Source organism: Struthio camelus, chromosome 2 (assembly GCF_040807025.1).
Source record: "Struthio camelus isolate bStrCam1 chromosome 2, bStrCam1.hap1, whole genome shotgun sequence".
Lineage (NCBI taxonomy): Eukaryota > Metazoa > Chordata > Aves > Struthioniformes > Struthionidae > Struthio > Struthio camelus.
Genome location: NC_090943.1, coordinates 115,887,074 through 115,906,370, shown reverse-complemented (window position 1 = coordinate 115,906,370; position 19,297 = coordinate 115,887,074). Strand labels below are relative to the sequence as shown.

Sequence of the window (19,297 nt, the reverse complement as noted above, 5' to 3'; positions counted from 1 at the left end):
CTTTACATTAGAGGGGAATTTAAAAAAGACTAAAAAAGGATATTGCTAATAAGCTTCCTTGCTCTACTTACAAATGAATTCTTTAAAAGAGGGATCGTTAATGTCTGTGCTCTAACAAACTTTTCGTTTAAGAAGGTCTTGAATTAGAATTTTTTCAGAGTGAAAATGTTGAGTAGTTGGCAATTGGAGCGGGAGAAATTGGCGGCTGCTGCTGCCGCTCTGATCTCTCCTAGGCTCTGCTCCCCTGTTTGAGAGATATTACATGCATATGGCATGCGCAAGACCTGGTAATGTTGCAAGCTGTGGTGTGAGCAGCAGAAACATTAAGAAATCCTTCTTCTCTCTGAGAATAAAACATGTTTGATCTGTTGGGGAAACTGAACTCAAGATGCGTGCGATAATGGAGATGAACTGACGAAACGCTGTGCCAATAAGGATAAACAGTTACAGGTTTGAAATTGTGCTGCTGTTGCTCCAAGAGCGCTCTCGAGCTGAAATTATTGCATTGCAGAAGCACAGTGCTGCAACAGTGTAGAAAGAAAACATACCACAATCAGTTCAAATAAGTCTTTTGGGTGGAGGAATACTTTTAAGCACTTCTCAAGTGATGTTATCTCCCAGAGTCTCTCATCTTTTCTAGGAAAGTGGAGCAAAATGTTGAGATATGTAATCTGGAAATGTAACCAGACCACAGATTTGAATAATTGACAGCTCTACTCTCTACCCACTCCACATGGAAGGACCTCTCGGTGTGCTGCATTTGCAGGTTCCTGTTCAGGGCACTTTTGAACAAAGCTTCTTTTAAGACAATACGTTTTGAACAAGGAAGAACAGCAAGAGCTTTGGAGTTCAGGTCCAAGGACATGCAAGTGCTTCTGAAATGCTGTGCATTTTATAGGGGTTCTGAGAGATTATGGGAAAGGGCAATAAAAAGTCAGTAAAAGCTTAGATAGAATCTACAGAGAACAAAAGGATACAAGCTTCTGAGACATTTTGAGATTAGTTTTACTTGTGGAGTTGGGCTTTGAAAGCATAAGGCTATTTTGGGCATTTTAGAACATTAGAGTCTTTTTTTTTTTTTTTTTTTTCCCCTTTGCAACAGCCCAACTTTGATAGCAGACAGCTAAGTATAATACAGCTGGAGATAATGGCAACAGGTTAACATACTCGGAGTAAAATTACAAACTGTTAAAACTGATTAATTTCCTTTTATGAAGTGTTTCTTGAGAATCACCTCAGCAAGACAGGCTTCTGGGTTTTTTTTGTTTTTGTTTTTTTTTGCTTTGTATGGAAAGAAACCATTACAAATGCTACTAACAGGTTAAGTAATACATCATTCAGGGTTGCATAGAGCAGCTGGAAAGTCTCTTGCAAATAGTTCTGGTCAGTCTGCAATTACAGCAGAAAATGCCTGAGTCATCAGCTTAATTAAAACACCAGCAGATCTTTCATGTTCTTTGTCTTGTTGGGTAAACCAAAGTGGCAAGACCTTGGGCTGTGCGGTGCAGGTGCACACACAGCCTGAATCCTTATTTTACTGCAGCCAAAATCTAGGCCTTTGTCAGCCTCTTATTATTATCTGATATCATCATTACCCAGGTCACTCATTCTCCTTTCAGCTTCCCGCTGGAAGGAAGCTCGACCAGATTTGATTGTGTACTGCCTTACACATGATTTTGATAAAGTTCTATTGGGGAAATGATTGGTGAAGACTTGTCCATTTTCACATGCTTTCATGCACAGCAAAGCCCTTTCGTACTGAGGCTTTTCCCTGGTTTTCTGGAATTTTCTTTGTTGATGCCATGCAGATTTTGGAACACTGGAAAACTAGAATTAGCGTCCTTGATCAATTGCATTCACCTGGTTTGATAGCCCTACCCTGGGGATGATGGGTGATGCTGAGGCATCTCTTTTCCTGAAAAAAACAGTTACATGAAACAGTGTAGCAGAGAGCAAATGACTCATCGATTTAAGGTGGGTAGCATCTTCTAAGTCTGTAAGAACTTGTTGTGGTTTATACCCAAAAGCTGAGTATTTAGCTCAAGTCTTCTGTTTAAAGGAAGCTTATTTAAATGTGCAATTTATTGTTTTTTTAATGAATTTCACCAAACTTTTAGCATCTTCTAGGAGTTACTGTACAATAGACAGAACTACTATGTTTTGTTAGCTTCAACTATATTCTTGACAGTTCTACTGAAAAGCTTTACAGTCATATTTGATGGGAATTTGCAGAAGCACCTGGCTTGTTATCTATGCCACGCACATTTTCTGTATAACTCTATCCTTTTTGTTTCAGTTACAGTAATCCCAGCTGTTCTGATCTTTCTGTGAACAAGGATTCTAAAATTAGGCACTTTATTAACAGAGAGTGGGGATTTATGCTTTCATAAAGTTTGGGACCAAACTGGACCTGAGTTTTAATTCAGACCGATAAATATTGAGAAAGGAGGCATATGCATGGGATTCTCAACAGCTCTATCATGAATGTATTCCAAGTAATTGTGGACTTTATATCTACCCCTTTTCACCCCTAAATGATGAGTTTTGAATTCTGAAAATTTGAGTTTAAAACATAATGGAAAGGTATTGAGAATTTTGGTATGTAAAACACAGACTCTTCTTCACTATTTTCTCTCATTTGAGGGTGGGGAAAAGGAAGCAGAATCTAAAACCTGCCAAATGACTATGCAGCACTTCAGAAGGCAAAAGGTTTAGACCTTTGCTTCAGTGAAGCTTTTTAAAAATTCACTTTGGCTTCAGGGAGGTAAGGAGTTACCCACAGTCTCTTCCCGTGTTTTGCTAGGAAGTTAGAAACTTAATGTGGCGTTAAATTGATCCTCATAATAGTCCCCTAAATAAGTCTGTGTCTCAGGTGAAATGAAAAAGAAAAAACCAAAGGATGTTGGATAATGCTGCATAATTACTCTAAATTTCGGGTTTTAAGTTACGATTGTTGTTATCCTCAAAAAGCGGCGAACAAGGCTGAACTGCCAGCCTCGCACTGCAGAATCTCCTCTGTTAGCAAAACAAACCTGAAGGTAGCCTGACAGAAGTTTTTATAAGGACCGTCTTAGTTTTCTTTTTATACAAGTGAAATTGGTAAAACTAACAATAAGAATCGATGAATCATAACATCGTAGAATAATCCAGGCTGATCTCTAGTCCAACCTCCTGCTCAAGGCAGGGTCAGCTCTGAGGTTAGTCCAGATTACTCAGGAATTTAGTCTTGAAAACCTCCAGGGATGGAGATGGCACATTACAGTTTTAGGGAGCTTTAGCTGTTGAGCAAGCAAGTTACCTTTGATTGCCCCTAAAGGAGCTGCTGATTGTAATCCATGAAAAACTGAAAACTGGACAGATCTGAAAAGAAATGGTCCAGATTCCCAGTTCCTGAGGTGGAGGGCAGAGGGAAGGAGCTGATGGCAGCTTTTGAGCCTTGAGAGGCTGTGTAATTGCAACCTGGGAGCCATTCACCAGCCCAGGCCATTCTTTTCGGAGATATAGCTTGTTTAATGTGGTGCAGTGGTACACAGGTGACATTTCTTTTATTATTATTTTTATTTTACTCTGGCCAGGCCTGTATTCAGTGTAATGCACTTAAGAGAAAACAGCTTAGCAAATCCAGCAGGGAAATGTCCTCCTCAAATGCTGTGATAGGTGTGAGAAGTGCACTGGTGAGCACAGATGTGGCAGAGCCATGCCCACTGCTGCTGCCCAAGAGGTGCTGCAGGTTTGGGGCAGCAAGAAGGCATGTGTGGAGTAGGGGCTGAGTCCCAAGGACTGCAGCATACCACCATGCCTCTGTTTTTCCCTTCAGTGTGGATTGAATGCTTCTTCGTACTGTACCACCAGCAGCGTTTGGGGATCATCACTGTTTCCTCAAACATAAGAAATGTTAAAAGTGATTAGACAGGGCCGTATAATGGGCTATATGAAATCTTCCATGTGACTTTTTCTTTTTCCTTTAATCAAAGCTGAATTTGAGTGTTGATAATTGCTATGAAGCCCAACTCATATGGTCACATCAGTTTCAGCTTTTGCTTAAAAATAAAAGTGTGTTTTTGAAAACTGTGAAAGGATATTCCCAGCATGACTTAATCTATCCCTACTTTATTCAGAACTAAAGATGTAACGCTTTAAGATTCAAATGCCAATATGAATGCCTTGTCTCTTCTGATAATGCATGTTTTGCTCTCATTTCTATTTTTTTTTATAGCCTGACTGAAGTTACTTCTAACTGTTCAGTTTATTTCTGTTTATGCAGCATGGTGTATATGTGATATACGGAGCTGAGTGAATGCAATGGTGACACTAGGAGTTTAGGCTAATATTTAAGCAGGGCACCGAATAATCTGAAAAGTAAGATAAATTTCTTAGACATTCTGCTTTTGGTGTAATTTAAGTTTTTATGGTCTTTTACTGCCAGCTTGAACTGAATCATTTGAGATTTGCCTGACATTTTTCTGGCAGATATGTATCTGAAATTTTTTCATTATTTTAATTTTCACTTGACATCTTGTCGCTAGGCAGTATTGGATTTTTAGAGATGAGGAATCTTGCTCCATAACAAGGTACAAACCTCACCAAAAAAACCTCTGTACATAAATCGCAGTTGAACTATCCTATTGTAGATGCTTAAAGGAAGCACCTGATGCAGAAATAAAAGTGAATACCCTGCATATGAAAATCACAAGCAAGTATGGAAAACCACACTTTTAATCACATCAAGGCAGCATATGACATCTTGCTGAATGGTGTTTTACTCTGCAAAGATTCTGCTGAGGTCATCAGCCTTGCTCCGCATTAGAGTGTTACTTAGTTTAGGTGAGACTGATGAGCTATTGCTCTTGAGTTATGTCTACTACATGAATACTGAATATACTCCATGCAGAAGTTTTGAGAATAGCCCCTAATGTAATAACCTCCTTGTCAGTCCACTTCTTGTTCACATACAACCCTTTAGAGAAAAGCTGGGGACAGTTTAGCCATGAATTAAGCTGCCAAACAGATTAGATCTCTAGATGTCCTCAAAAACATAGGCCCTTTAGTGTTGCAAAAGCCACCTTCTTAATTAAGCCTTTAATTTTTGCTTCCGCATTCATAGTTGGGACAGAAAGTGTGTCTGTCATCAGGAACAGCCCTTGTATACCACTCAGAAAGCATTATAGACCTTTCTGTATAGTGTCCAGATAGTTATTGAAAAAAATTACAGAGAATTCATTCATACATTGAATAAATGTATCAGACAAGTTTTCAGTTTCTGCCCAATAACAGACACAGCTGTGGCTTTCATTCAGCAGTTTCTGGCAGACACTGAAGTATACCGTAAATTGTTATTCAATAGAGAAGAATTTGGCATATGAATGAAGGTGAGCAATTTTATAGCATTATCCAGAATGGATTTCCTAGTCTATGACTCAGTCCCCTAGGAATGTTTCCAAAAAGGCGGCTGCAAATTTTCCCTTAGTGAAATTTATCTGTGCTGGGATCTGTTCATTTTCAGAGATTTTTATCTTCACAAGCAGCTTCAAAACCCTATAAAAATCTGGTTGTTTACATAGATAGGAATCTGGAGCAGTCCAAATTCTATTATCAAATTAATTTGCATTTAGATTGTGCCTTTCCAATGGCTCTGAAACACATTACAAATACAAATTAGGCTTCAAACCAAGACTGTGGAAACCTCTATTGCAGTCCTTTGGGACAGATGAAATTAGAGATGCCATGACCTGACCTACAAGTCCTTATCTCCAAGTGAACATGTCCAGCAACTCAAGCAGTAGGAATTCTGTCCCTTCTTAGAGAAAGGTCAGTATTGTTGATTAAAATGAATTATTTTTCCAGTATGTTGCCCTGGTGGCCATTTTGTTGAAAAGTTGACATCATTTGTGGTACCAGCACATATAAATCTGTTGTAACTGACTGTGAGCCTTTCCTGTGTTCATAATTTAACACGAAGAGATGATGTTTAAGTGATAACTTGTGCCTAATATGTTTCATATTGGTATTCATTTTATCACTAAACCAGTGTCAAGGCAATGCCTTTAGTAATATTCCAAGATTTTTAGCTTTTTTTTTTTGTTGTTGTTTTGAATGTAGTATGTGCAATGCAACACATTGCAATGAAAAACCATTACTACTGTGGTCTCTTCTGGGGAACTCCACATGTCAAGATGTAAAAAGGAGATACGGAACAAATTCTTTGGTAATTAATGGAGCAGCTTAGATACAAAAAAGCTTTGTATTTCCCTGGCTTCAAGCAAGACCAAAAACAGAAGCACTGAAGAAAGCTCGTTCTTGTCATATTCCTGGCTTACGAAAGCAGAAGCATCCAATATCTTTAGATAATTTGATCTCATGTGGCTTTAATCCGAAAGAGCTTTGGAGAGTCTGTACACAATTCATAGGAGTATCTTTTAGCATAGTTAGACCAGCATGCTCTCCTTGATGATGGCCAGTATACAAGGTACCCAGGGAAGAAGCTGCTGGCAGCAGTGTTGAACACTTCCCTACAGTTTATCTTCCCAGCTTCTGGCAGTTTGTGGCTTCCTGAGTTGGAGGCTCCTGTATCATTGCGTTCAAGAGACTTTGATGGACTTCTGTGCTGTTTATTGGTTTGATTGCTCTTGGGCCCCTTTTGCTTTTAGTCTCCAAAAATTATGCAGCAAAAAGAGCCACAATTTCGTTGTCTGCTGTGTGGAAAAAGGGCTTTCATGAGTTTGTATTAAATCTGTTGTCTGATGGCTTCATGCGAAGTTTAACCTTTCCCTGTTCACATTCTCTGTGCCATTCTAAAACTGCAGCTGTCTATCATATCTGTCACTAACTGTCTCTTTTGCAAGCTGAAGAGACCTAGCCTGCTTCATTTTTTTCCCCATGAAAAAGTCATTCTATAATTCCTCTTATTCTATTGCTTCTTTCTATACCTTTTTTTTTTTTTTTCCTAATGTCTCTCCGTTCAGTGACCAGCAATATCCACATTACTCAAGAGGCAGGTCCACCACAAATATACCAGTATAAACTAAATGGTAAGGACATTTCATGATAAATGCAAAGCATCAGAACATCATATTTCTAATTTCTCTATTCTTTTCCTATAAACTTGGTAGCTTCTAATATTTTAATATTCCCAAAAGTCTGCTTTTGTGAAGTATCCCCAGTTTCTCTCCTAGGTCTGTTTCTTGAATGACAATTGGGTTAGAGCCTGTCATTCTGCTTGTATAGTTAAGGTTATTCTTACTGACGTGCGTTGCTTTACATTTACTGGTGTAGATCTTATTGTCTAGTCGTGCAGAGATCTTTCTGTAATGCTACGTAGTCCATTTTAGTTTTGATTATCTTTAGAAATTTTATATTATGAATGAACTTTACTCACTATTCAGCCTCTGTTATAGATCTGTTATGGATATATTGGCAAGTAGAGTTCATGGAGCAGATCCTTCTTTGAGAGATGGCTGTTCATTGTAGCATCTGTTTCTTTTTTAAGACATTGTTATTAATTTTATATATTAGTTCTTGAGAGAATCTTTCTCCTTTAACCATGATAGCTTAGCTCTTTTAAGTGTCTCTCAATCTGTGAAAGGCTTTCTGGGAATCCAAATATAACAAATTAATCATCCTTATTCACATGTTTACAGCTATCTTCAAAGAACTGTAATGTGTATGGGAGGTATGACAGCCCTCTGTAAAAACTACTTGCTTGTTCTCTATTAGGAGATACTTACCAGTATATCAACTATTAATGCTCCAACCAATCTGGCCAGGAATAGAAAAGCAACTATTGGTCTGAAATGCCCTATATTTCCTTGTTCTTGCGACCTGTTTACAAGGTTTTGTCATCTGTGCAAGCTTCCCTTTCTCTGGTCTGGGAGCCCTTAGAAGCTAATGAAGTGATAAATCACATACTTCACGATTCTGTATATTGGTTCCTCCAGGACTGCTAGATGATTGGCATCTGGTCTTAAAGATTTTTTACAGTTTTATTTACTTTAATACTCCACTGTTGGCACTTCAGCTGGAGATTTCAAACTTGCATCACACACAAAACTGCTCTGAGCTTTTCCATTATAAACATCAACTGAAATAATTAATTTAGCTTTTTTTGATGCAGTCTCCTTTCACGCCTCTGTCCTATATTAGTCACACTGATTCTGACAAAGCTCTTGCCGCTACTCCATTTGCAAGACTTTTGTGGTTAATAGGGATGCCTGTAGCAAGCTGTTCTTCAACATGTTTTCTAATTTAATAAGTTTTTACATTTAACTTACAAACTTTAATATTCTTTTTGTTTGCTCTGTTTGGACATGACCCCCACTTGTGAAGAATCTCTTCTTACTGGTAAGAGCTTCCTTCAGTCTGATGTTTAACAATGCTGGGTTTTTAAAATCCTTTTTAAGTCTTTTCAAAAGGTGATACACAGTTACTCTGAAATCTAACAAAATATTTTTAGATGGTCTCCAAACTGACTTCAGGCACTTTACCCTTTTAGCAACTTATCTTAATTTCCTTTTATTAAACTTTCTCATTTTTATATAGTTTCTTGAGTGGTACTGTAGTGTATTTTTTTCCACCCCTCTACTACAGGGATCTTGAATTTGAGTATGTTATGGTCATTAACAATCTTCTAAATTGCTGAGAACTAGATCAAGAAATGTTTTTCCTTCTGTCAGGTCTCTGACTCCAAAAGGCAGTCATTTATACCAGGTAAAAATAAGTCAAAAAATAATCCAGAAGGAATCTGTGGCTGAAGTACCCACTTGTTTATTTGCTTACAGATTGAGTCCAAGTTTACTTCATTTAATTCTTCTACCAATGAAACTGTATCTGTCACATGTAGATGATGATGTGAATCCTGATCCCACTGATTTATCTTCCTTCTGTCAAAATTTGGAAGTGATTTTGAAATGATTTTAGTCTAGGTTTGGTTGCCTAATTTTATACATCTGGTTTAAATGACACTATTTTTTGAGACTGTTTTCCATGACTTTCTACCCAGATTTCAATGCCTTTATCCCATAGCTTTCTGTGGTATGCTTTGGCAGAAAGACATTATAATGGCCCTCAGTTTGTTTGGGAACTGCATGCATTAGAGATCTAGTTAACTAGATAACGGGCTGCAGCTAGCTTCAGGCAGGAAGAAGGCAGAGATACTGCTTGGAAAGAAGAAAAAGGGAATAAGTTTAGTGGCTCCCCTCCCACCCACTCCAATTACCCATTGGAGATGAGGAGAATTTCCAAGACTGCAAGGGCAGAAGAGGTCTGCAAAGAATGAAAATGACTGGGAATGGTCCATCTTGATAAGAGTTGCTTACTTAATGGTTTGATGTGGTTTTAATCCCATACCCTAAAAGGATAAGGGACTCTGGAGATTGGTTTGACTACGTGTTTGGAGAGTGAGAAAATCTGTATGCCTCAGTGGGGAATAGCAGCCATGAGAGGGCAGAGAAGCCCAGGAAAACCACTAATAACATATTCCTAAAAAACATGACGTTCTCTTTTTTTCTTTTTTTTTCCAGCTAGTATCAAATGGGGCAATTGTTTCTGACTTAGTAAAACTGCTCAGAGAAATTTTCGATGCCATGTTTTTTCCTTATGGAGTATTGATTCACTGAGATCAGCATGGTCCAACAGGGTATAGCAACCGTCTGGTGGGCCCTTCAGTTGCTTCTTGCCAGTTGAGCTCTTGGTTTCTTAACTGGCCACCTGGCTTGCTGATAGGGGTCCGAAGAACTCTATATAATAAAGTCAGGAGAGTGGGGCTGCCAGTTTCAAGGGTGAGTGGCGTCATGCTTTTAACGATCTAATTGCTCCCATCTACCTTATTTTCTCTGGTCTGTCTGGAAACAAGCTTCTCAGGTGTTCCAAGCAACATTGCTCCTCAGCCAACCTCTAGATAGCTCAAGAAAACTTGGAAGCTTTTGGAAAACTGTCATGGGATTCCTCCTCCTGGAAAGCTTCAAGATTTGAAGAGAGAAACACTAGTTGGCACTAGTTGGCAACTAGTTGGCATATTTGGGATTTGGAAACTTCTAGGATGCAGGGAGAAATGCTGCACCTGAAATCAGTGTCTACCAAATTCATGTGTGTACCACTACCATTGCTACGGAGCGTTATAATAGGACACTGATACAATCTAAACTCTAAGAGGTTTGGGGATATATGTTAATCTATTTCATTCCCAAGTTTTCATCTGCATTGATAAACTACAAAAGTGAAGATCTGCCCATCTGAAGGCAATGTATTATACATCATTTAAAAAAACAAATGTTTTAATCACCTGTAAACTGCTTGTGAAAATAATGCCATCTGCTTGGAACAGCCCCCCAGCACATACACATGACAAAAACATGCACACAAGCTGCAAAATCAGAGCAGTAATAACAAGAATCTTTTAAGCCATGATTCCATAAGGTTTTCTTATGGTTCCAAATCATAATAATTTTGCCTGAGAAATTGTTATAAATTGTACTTTTAAAGGTGTGGGGCTTTTCGCCAGGTCACGAGGCTAGCTTACACTGTGGTTAGAAGTCCTTTTACCACAGTGGCTGCAGTATAATTGTTTTTCTATCAGTTCTTTCTTAGCTGAAATGTACTGATGTGGGGAAGAAAAATTGACACAAGGAAGTGAAAACCTCTCGAAGTCTGGAAGATTTCATTCTACTTTCTGAGTGTAGTTTCTAGGCTATTCTCTTTATTCCTTTTTTTTGGGATTCAAGTAGCCATGGCATGGAAATGTGTGTGAAAAATAGTTGACCTAACAGACACAGTCAATTTAAATCAGTGTTTCAGTCAGTGTTTGCACAATAATTTGTCAGAGTTACAGATAATCTCTAGAAATCTTACAATTGGAAGAGTCTGAGGAAGAAACTGGTGGTTGTCGTTTACAGCAGTGTGTTTATTTGACAGGATTGTGTGTAGCTGTTCTTTCTTCAGTTGGATCAGACGCTTTCTCCGTCTGTTGTGAGTGGGGGTTTTCCATGGAAGAAAAAGAGAAATGAGAAATTAACTACTTATGCGAGGGGTATGTATATCAATAGTATTTTTTCAAAAATTCTCTGTCAGCTTCTTCAATTTTAGGAGTGGTGGAATTCCTGAGACCTTGCTTCAGCTGTGATTTGTGACTGGATTAGATTTCAGCTTGATTTTGTGTCTTGTCTTCTCCAAAATCTGTCACTCTGATAGGAGGGGTGAACGGACAGAGGAAACAGGTGTTTACAAAAACACATTTAATGAACGCAGTTTGTTCATCCTTTGACTTTCTTTCCTACCTCTCTCTGATTGTGCAAATCCATAATTTCCAATGCTAATGATAAACTGGTAGAAAGGGTTACGTTGTAGGCAGAATAACACTTCTTACTATTTTGGAATTTGAATTATTTTTATGAAAAATAGTAGCATATTAAAATCAAGGTGGGTGCGATGGTTTTAGCATGTCTTGCATCTAGTTGTCCTTTGATAATCACTGAGTGTGGAGAGGGTTAACAGATACTTGAACTAAATGTGTATTTTAAAGGTGCTTTTTGCTCTCACAGTGCTTCTTTTTTTGTGTATGTCAGATGCTTTCAGTATGTTGAAAATAAAATACATTGGTTTTGAGCAATGGAGAGTTCATTTTGGACATATTCAAAGTGATGCTATGGCCAGATAGGAACAACTGTGTGTGTTGAAAATGTTCTTAAAATTATAACCATAGGATTGGTGACTGCCTGTTAAAATACTCCATTTATCAAAATATTTTTTTAAAGAGACATTTTGACTCTTTTTAGTGAGCATTGGTCCCTGTTCTAGGTTCCTAAAAAAAGATCACATTTTACACTTCAATACCATGCAAAAAACAAGACTTTAAATCTTCATGGCATATATGACTTCTGAATATAGGTCTGACATACCCCTCCCTCCATAATTCTGTTTTTGATAGACGTGTCTTTTAAAATAAGCTCTTCAACTCTCTCAACTTCTTATTGAAGCTGTGATTGTTCTGCAGGTGACAGCCAGGCCCTTGGAGTCACCAGTCAGCAACTCCAGTCACCGAGCACTAGCAGACCCTAGGAGTCACCCTGTTCTGAACCAAAAGCAGATACTGTAGTGTTTCAATAATAATATGTACATTTTTTCACAGCTGTGAAAAAGGGGGTGTCTGGGGGTGTTTTGGTGTCTGTATGTGTTACTAGAAGGGTTAATCTGAGCAAACGGTATGTAGGAATTTAATTTTTTAAGTGAATTTTATGTGTTCCCCTGCTTCACACACACTTTTTTTTTGTCTGAACACAAACTTTTTTTTGGTTTTGTTTTTTAAATGTGTTTGCTATTATGAGTTAATAGTGGAAAAATATACCTGAATAATTCTTAGAAGATGTATAAAATATGAAAACCGAGACATTTTTGTTCTGCTATGTGATTTGAATGCACTTTTTAATTCTGTGATCATAATATCACGAATGAAATCAACTAGTGGTATGAACAACTGCTATTACAAATCTAAAATTAATTTTTTTGGGTGCACTCCATTTTCCTTTTTTTTTTTTTTTTTCTTTCAAAGTGCATATATATAATATGAGCTTAGAAAGCATAGGCATGCCACTGAGGAGAAAAAACTGGTTTACTATTTGAATCTCTTATTGAAAACGTTAGGTCACTTCAAGTTGTGAGCTGATGGTATGTGGGTAAGAGAACTACTGACATCTTTCTGTGGTAACAGTCCCGTTCCCCACCCCCCAATTTGCTCTTCTGGTTGAGAAGAGAAATAATGCATTTTGGAGGGGAAGCAGGCTGCTCGGGACTAAGAGAATGCAGTAAGTCTATGAAGAATGGCAGTGCCAGCCTAGACCACAGGTCCCTCTAGCCCAGTGCTGCCTCCATCAGTGATGGTAAGCAGGCACAGCAGGACAAGTGAGCACTGGGCAAAAAATCTTTTAATATTTCCCCTTCAAATACTATCCCAGCTTCTAACTATTTTCCACTCAGGGATCAACTGATCCTTGTGTATTTTCTCTGTTCAGTAGCTCTGAACAAACTTTTCTTGCCCATTCTTCCAGTGAACCGGTGCAAACTTGTTGACGGATATTGTCAATGCAAGAAGGACAGCCTTATTGCTCTCACATGAGGAGCCACCTGCTTCTGTCTGTTTTGAACCTGATTCCTACTACTTGTTTGTACTACTTTTGAGCATATGTTGCTTGTACCTTCGGAGAGAGGAGACAATCCATCTTCTTCTACCCTCTCCATACCCATTGTGATTTTTGTAGACTTTGGTCATAGGTCCTCTCCCTTTCAGAGCAAAGAGGCTCACCCTACCCTCTTGTTCGTCATATGAAAGCCCTTCCACACCTTTTCTCAGCCTTGTTGCTCTTTTCTGAACATTTTCCATTTCTAATTCTGTTCCCCTCATCTCAAAAAGGACTGTACACAATATGAATGGTATGTGTGCACTACAGATTGATACAGCAGCAACATAATGATTTTTCTTTGTTCTCTATTCCTTCTTCTGATTGTTCCTGACATTTTAACTCTGCTATTGTAGAAGCATCTATCATAACACTAAGGTCTTGCTCCAGAATAGTAGTTGTTAGTTTGGAAAGCATCACTGCCTATGCAAGGCTATGATTGTTTTTCCCCATGTGCATCACTTTATATTTATGCGCAGTGAATTTCAACTGTTTTTTATTGCCCAGCCGTTCAGTCTCATCAGACCCTTCTATAATTCTTCACAGTCTGCTCACATTCTTGCTCTTCTGCATAACTTAATGTCGTAAGCAATCTTTACCTCACTGTTCAGTGCTTTTTCTAATAATGTCTGAATATATTAAATAGCTCATATCTCAGCACCAGTCCTAGTAAAACTGAACTGATGACCTTCCTCCGTTGTGAGGACTGGCCACTTACTCTTACCCTCTGTTTCCTATCTTTTAACTAATTTTTTCTTGCAAGGACCCTCCTCCTTATCCTGAAGTCACTTACTTTCTTCTATTGCCCTTTGCTAAGAGGCTAGAAATCTTGGTCTTCAGCTTCCCTTCTAATAAGCCTCAATTTTACCTCCAGAGTGTCCACCCATTGCCTGTGTCACTGACACCCAAGCAGATCACCCCCACAGGCTCTTTCCCCATACTTCCTCAAACCCTGTCCAAGTTTCCAGCGAAATCCCCTATGTTTATGCTTGTAAGGAAGGCTCCCCTGTGGTCCTCTCTGGGGTCACACACCCAGTTTGTTTATTTGCCTGATGACTGAATCTTCCACTGCTACAACCTGCTTCTTCCTATCTGGTCTTTGATCTTCCCCTCACTTTAACTTCCTTTGAAGAAATTTGTCCTTGGACATAAGAATGTAGCTTCCAGGAATTTTCTGTTTGGTGAAGCTTTGTTTTGAATTGGAAGAGGAAGCCCTCTTCTGTCGCTTCCTTTTGAGAGCCCTCCCAAGATTCAGGTGTTGTTTGTGAGCACGCAGTTCAGTTCTCGTGGAGATGGCTAATAGTGTGCAAAGTGAGATAAGTTGCTTTGCAGGCATATATTGATGAGCATGATAAAAAAACCCAAGTAGATCGATGTAATATTTTTATAAAGCATCAGCAAAAGCCTAACCTGAGCTCCAGACTTGGATATTTCATGCCTCCCCATATTTCTTCTGGACTCAATTTCATTGTCTAGAAGGAAATGCTTCCCATTCTTTGTATAGGGGACTTTCAAAGACTGTTGTACTCCATTTGCCCCTAGTCTGTTGATTTTCACCCAGCACAAGCCCTGCTTTCATTCTGAATGCTCCAATGTGCACATCCTTTGAAACAAAAAGTACTGTGATATAACTTATCATTACAGAAGAAACCTACTTATTTCTGGGTATAAAAAGAATAAGCAACTTAAGAATTGGATCTTTTTCTTTCTTTCACTTTTTGCACTAAATTTTGAAGGAGAACCTAGTGGAATTACTTTGTCTGAATTGGCTGAAATATGTTACAAATAGTCTTGCAGATTCTCAACATAGTTATGTAGTTGTTTTAGGGTAAAGAAGAATAAACTGAATATTAAGATAGTACCTGGGAAAGCTTCAGTCCAGATGAAATCCATCAATTCTATATTTTGGTGTCCAGTCAATATATATTACAGAGCAAACATATGAAAGCCTGGGAGATGCCAGCTGGTGGTTTTATGCTGGCTGGTCTGAACTGCTGCTGGTATGCGGAGTGGTAGTTTATAGCTTATTTTGGATCTCTGGCAAAATAACTCTAGGAAACAAAAACTGGAAGTCAAATAATAAAATTCAGGAACATCTTTGATATGATGATTAAATTATTCAGCAGGTAAGTGTTAGATTTTCCGTGAAAGAGCTTTGAAATGATAAATCTCTGAATGTTCTCTGATGCTCGGAGGGGCAGGTGGGGAAGAAGCAGAAAGCGGTCAGCCAGACCTTTTGAAATAAAGCACTCATGCAGAGATGTCAGCAAAGATACTCCGAGAGTTAAGTATCTGAGATGCAGTTCGACTGTTCTTGACTTAACAGGAGGCAACTGTGTTTCTTACAAAGACTGGAATAAAATCGAAATCATACCCAGACACAGTGTTGTGAGAATGGCCTCCGAGACCTTTTTCCCTAGCCTGCTACCTTGTACTTGAGTGGCTGTGACTGTCAATACCCTTTGTGGTTTGGAGAGAAGTTGTAAGTGGCTGCCTACTCCTGTGTGAGCACACTCTAGGCCACTGGAGTCTTAGTGTCCTGTATCCTGGAAAATCTTGGGGGGGTGGTGTTTTTTTTTGGTGGGGAGATCTGCCTTTCAGAGAAAAACCAGACTGTTCACAGAGCCTAAGACTCTAACCTACTCTGCTGTGCTACGGATTTTACAGGTGGACAGGCACAAGGAATGAAGGCTTGAGATTCTTCCTTTCTAAGAAGAAAAAAAAGAGGAAAAAAAAAAAAGAAAAACTAAGGGAAGAAGCTGCTGGCTGAGTGCCACCTTGAATGGCCTCCTTGTTCTCCAGCTCTCTGGACCTAATTAAGTGACTCCATTTCTACGGGCAATGGCAAAGTCTAATGGCAGCAAGCAGAAAGAAGATAGTTAACACATGGGACACGCCTGTGATGTGGCTTTCTGGAATGAGAGATTGCAATCTTGGGAGGAGGAGGAGAGAAAGGATGAGGAGTAAGGGGAACAGAGGGAAGGAGGTCCTCCACAGAGACAAAAGTGGCAGACACAGGAAGGAGTTTTGTTTCCTCCCAGGAACGTTGGGAAGAGCTGGAGAGAGTTTGATTTCAAAGTCCAACAATGAAGCTATGGCATTTGTTTCCAATTCAGCAGGAATGAGTGTATGGTTTGAACAATTCTTTCGAGGTTCCTGGCAGAGGGAATATAACTCATCTCAGCTGGCTGTTTTAGGAGATCAAATGACACAAAAATTTTCACTCAAAGCCTAGGGTATCCTTCTGGCAGCCAGAGACCATGCACATCTTCATGGATTCATTATTTGCTCTAATGTGGACCAAGAGCTGCGTGCTGTGTAGAAAACTGCTTGCTTACAAAACAATCTTATTATTGCCAGATGTTGGCTCCCTGCCGGCTTTTACATAATTCAGGCTTTTCTTTACTCAAGATGTTACAATTTAAAGGTGCTTTAGAAGTTTTATTTTAAAAGCCTTGATAATGCTTTTTTTTTCCTGATTCTTTTTTCCCTTTTATAGAGTTGCTCTTCCTCCACCACATGCTGTAATTTGGTGTATGTGGTATATGTTACTGTGTATAACCAAAAATAGCAAAACGCTTTCTTAGCTCTACCATTGGTTTGATTCAAGAAAGAATAAAAATATCCTTATGCTGTCTGCATCCTGCTGACTCACCTATGTCAAATGCAGCGTCCAATTTTGTCTCAAATGCTGTCCTACGTAGTGAATATAGTTTTTTTTAAATTCTAAACTTTAGGTGCAGGATAATTGTAAGTTTCCAAAGACTGATAACAGGGGTTAAAGCGGAGTAAGTGATATACCTCTCTGATAAACTTCTCCATGCAGCTGCTGGAGCTTCACTCTCATGTACGTCATCCTTCATCCACAGATCAAATAACTGTCAAAGAAGCATCATAATAATCCTGTGAGATATTCCTTTTTGACTTTGCAGTGGGTTAGCCAAAGCACCAGTAGGCTAAAATGCATTTTAGAAGATTAACCTGGCAGGTTCCCAGCAAAGATAGAAAGTGTTCTGGCTCTGAGCTTTTTCACTTTCTTTTGAAGACGAGAATTGCAGCCACAGTTGCTTACATGGCTAATGCCTTTTAGCCATCTAAAATGTACTGATCTAGGCTAAGCTGATTCCGTAGGCTCCCCTTATTGCCAGTGAAGAGAGATGGACAGCTTCCGAGGACACTTTATCCCATCTGAAGACAAATAGGGCAGGTGGGGAGACCTTCTCCAGAGGTCTCTGTACTAGGTTAGAGGAGGAACCTAGCTAGCTCGTTTAGAGCTTAGCTTTTAGGCACACAAAGTTGAATGGGCATGATAGTGCTGTTGTTTGCACCCATTTAATCACTTTCTTCTTTCACTTACCTAGAGAGCAGAGCCCAATCCATCATTTATTTTATTACACAGTATGGTTGTTGTATTTCCTACTCGCAAGCCAGGAGATTCAACAGTGCTTAGAAACGTGTAGTAACTTAAATGAAATAGTGCAAAAATCAACATTGTGCATCTGAGATTGTCCTCTAGTTCTACACAAACACTAGAACAGTACACGTTTGAAAATGGTAGCTGAAGGCTCGTTAGTTCACTTTGTCTTTGGATAAACATTATTGAAAATCACAGGACACCACAACCAGAAGTGCAATCATGTGAACTGGTGATGAAATACTTTTCTTCCCCTCCCTCCTCATCCCATTTAGGGTTTTGAATGAACAATTCTCACTAGGGAAGCAGTTCCAGCGTATTTTACCATGGAAGTTCACGGCCTCCGAGTGACGTCTAAAACATTAAAAAAAAAGCATGTTTAGAATAAATACCATTGTAAGTCATAGAATAAACAAATGTTGGCAATAGCTGTAGGAGATATAAACTAATAATAAAAAGTTGTTGTCATGTGGAGACTAAGAGCTATTCTTTATTTTACCTGTTTACTTCTTTCTCCTATATTTTACATGATGGATAGGATTCATTTCACAAAACACTGACCTGAAAATATTATAGTGATTGGAGCAATATGAATCTTTTGGACAAAATGTAATAAAACTTCCTGCCTTTTGGAAGGAAGGAACATGTAGCTCAAAGGTACAAAAAAATTTTCTTTTTTTGGAGCCATTGTGAGACAAGAGATACTAAAAAATGGGACTTTTGTTCTGTGCTATCCTACTGTTGTGCCTGTTATCAGGGTCTTTGAATGCCAGGATTTGTAGAGTAGGTTACCAGTAAAGACTACACACTTAACTGATTTCTGAGCATTTCCCTTTCCTGTATGTGAAAGCATAATTTTTATCTCTGTTGGAATCTCGTCTGTAACACAAGAATTCAAAATGCTTCTCCCACTTCAGAGTCTGAATTCATGGGCCAATATTAATTACGTGCTGTGCTGTGACTTGTACGATCAGATGTTGCCTTTTGTTTGCCAGTTAGGGTAAAGACTCACTGCATTATGCTTATTGGAGCAGCTAGTTGGTGATAAGACCTGCTTGAAATTATGCATTTTTATCTTCCTAGATGCATTAACATTTGTAAATGCATTTTTGTTTGACTTAGAGTAAAAACACATTGTTTTAAGATTTCATGCAAAACAAATTGCTTCAGAAAATTAGGATGCATAAATAAGTGAACATTTGTTGTGAAATGCAAGCATTTCAAAACATATTAAATTTACAGTGTTTTAAGAATTTGTCTTTCAATATTTCTTCCATGATGAATGGAAGATTTTTCTCAAATGTCATGACACAATGTAAAAATAAGATTAAAAAAAAACTTCACAAAACAAAATTCCCTTATAAATTGGAAAATTCTTTGAAATAGAAAAGTCATTATGTTTCTCTATTAGAAGTATTTTCACCAAAATTGATGCATTTTTCAAAATCCGTCATTTCAAGATAAACATTTTGAAAACATTTGGGTGCATGCAGTTAGCACACACTAGTTTTCTGGGATAAATACTGCTTAGAAAGGCAACAGGCAAGTGCAGCCTTGTTGACTAACTCCTCTCTACTACTTAAAAACTATTGAATGAAACAACTCCGTTTTTTTCTGTTATTTTTCATCAGAGAAGTAAAGACATGTAGCAGCAGGCACTACTTTTGACTGCTGCACTGAAAGCAGAAGAAGAGACGAATATATTCCTCAAATCTATCTG

The 19,297-nt window shown here is 38.6% G+C and overlaps 1 long non-coding RNA gene across 2 annotated transcripts in view; it reads left to right on the top strand.

Annotated features, from left to right (window-relative positions):
- Positions 1–17,993, top strand: part of LOC104139120 (uncharacterized) — an 82,249-nt gene extending 64,256 nt beyond the window's left edge. For both annotated transcript variants that reach the window (XR_011139140.1, XR_011139139.1), the window contains exons 7-8: positions 10,906–11,020; positions 15,831–17,993. This is a non-coding gene — a long non-coding RNA (uncharacterized lncRNA). The remainder of the gene's footprint in view (positions 1–10,905; positions 11,021–15,830) is intronic.
- The last annotated feature ends 1,304 nt before the right edge of the window (positions 17,994–19,297 follow it).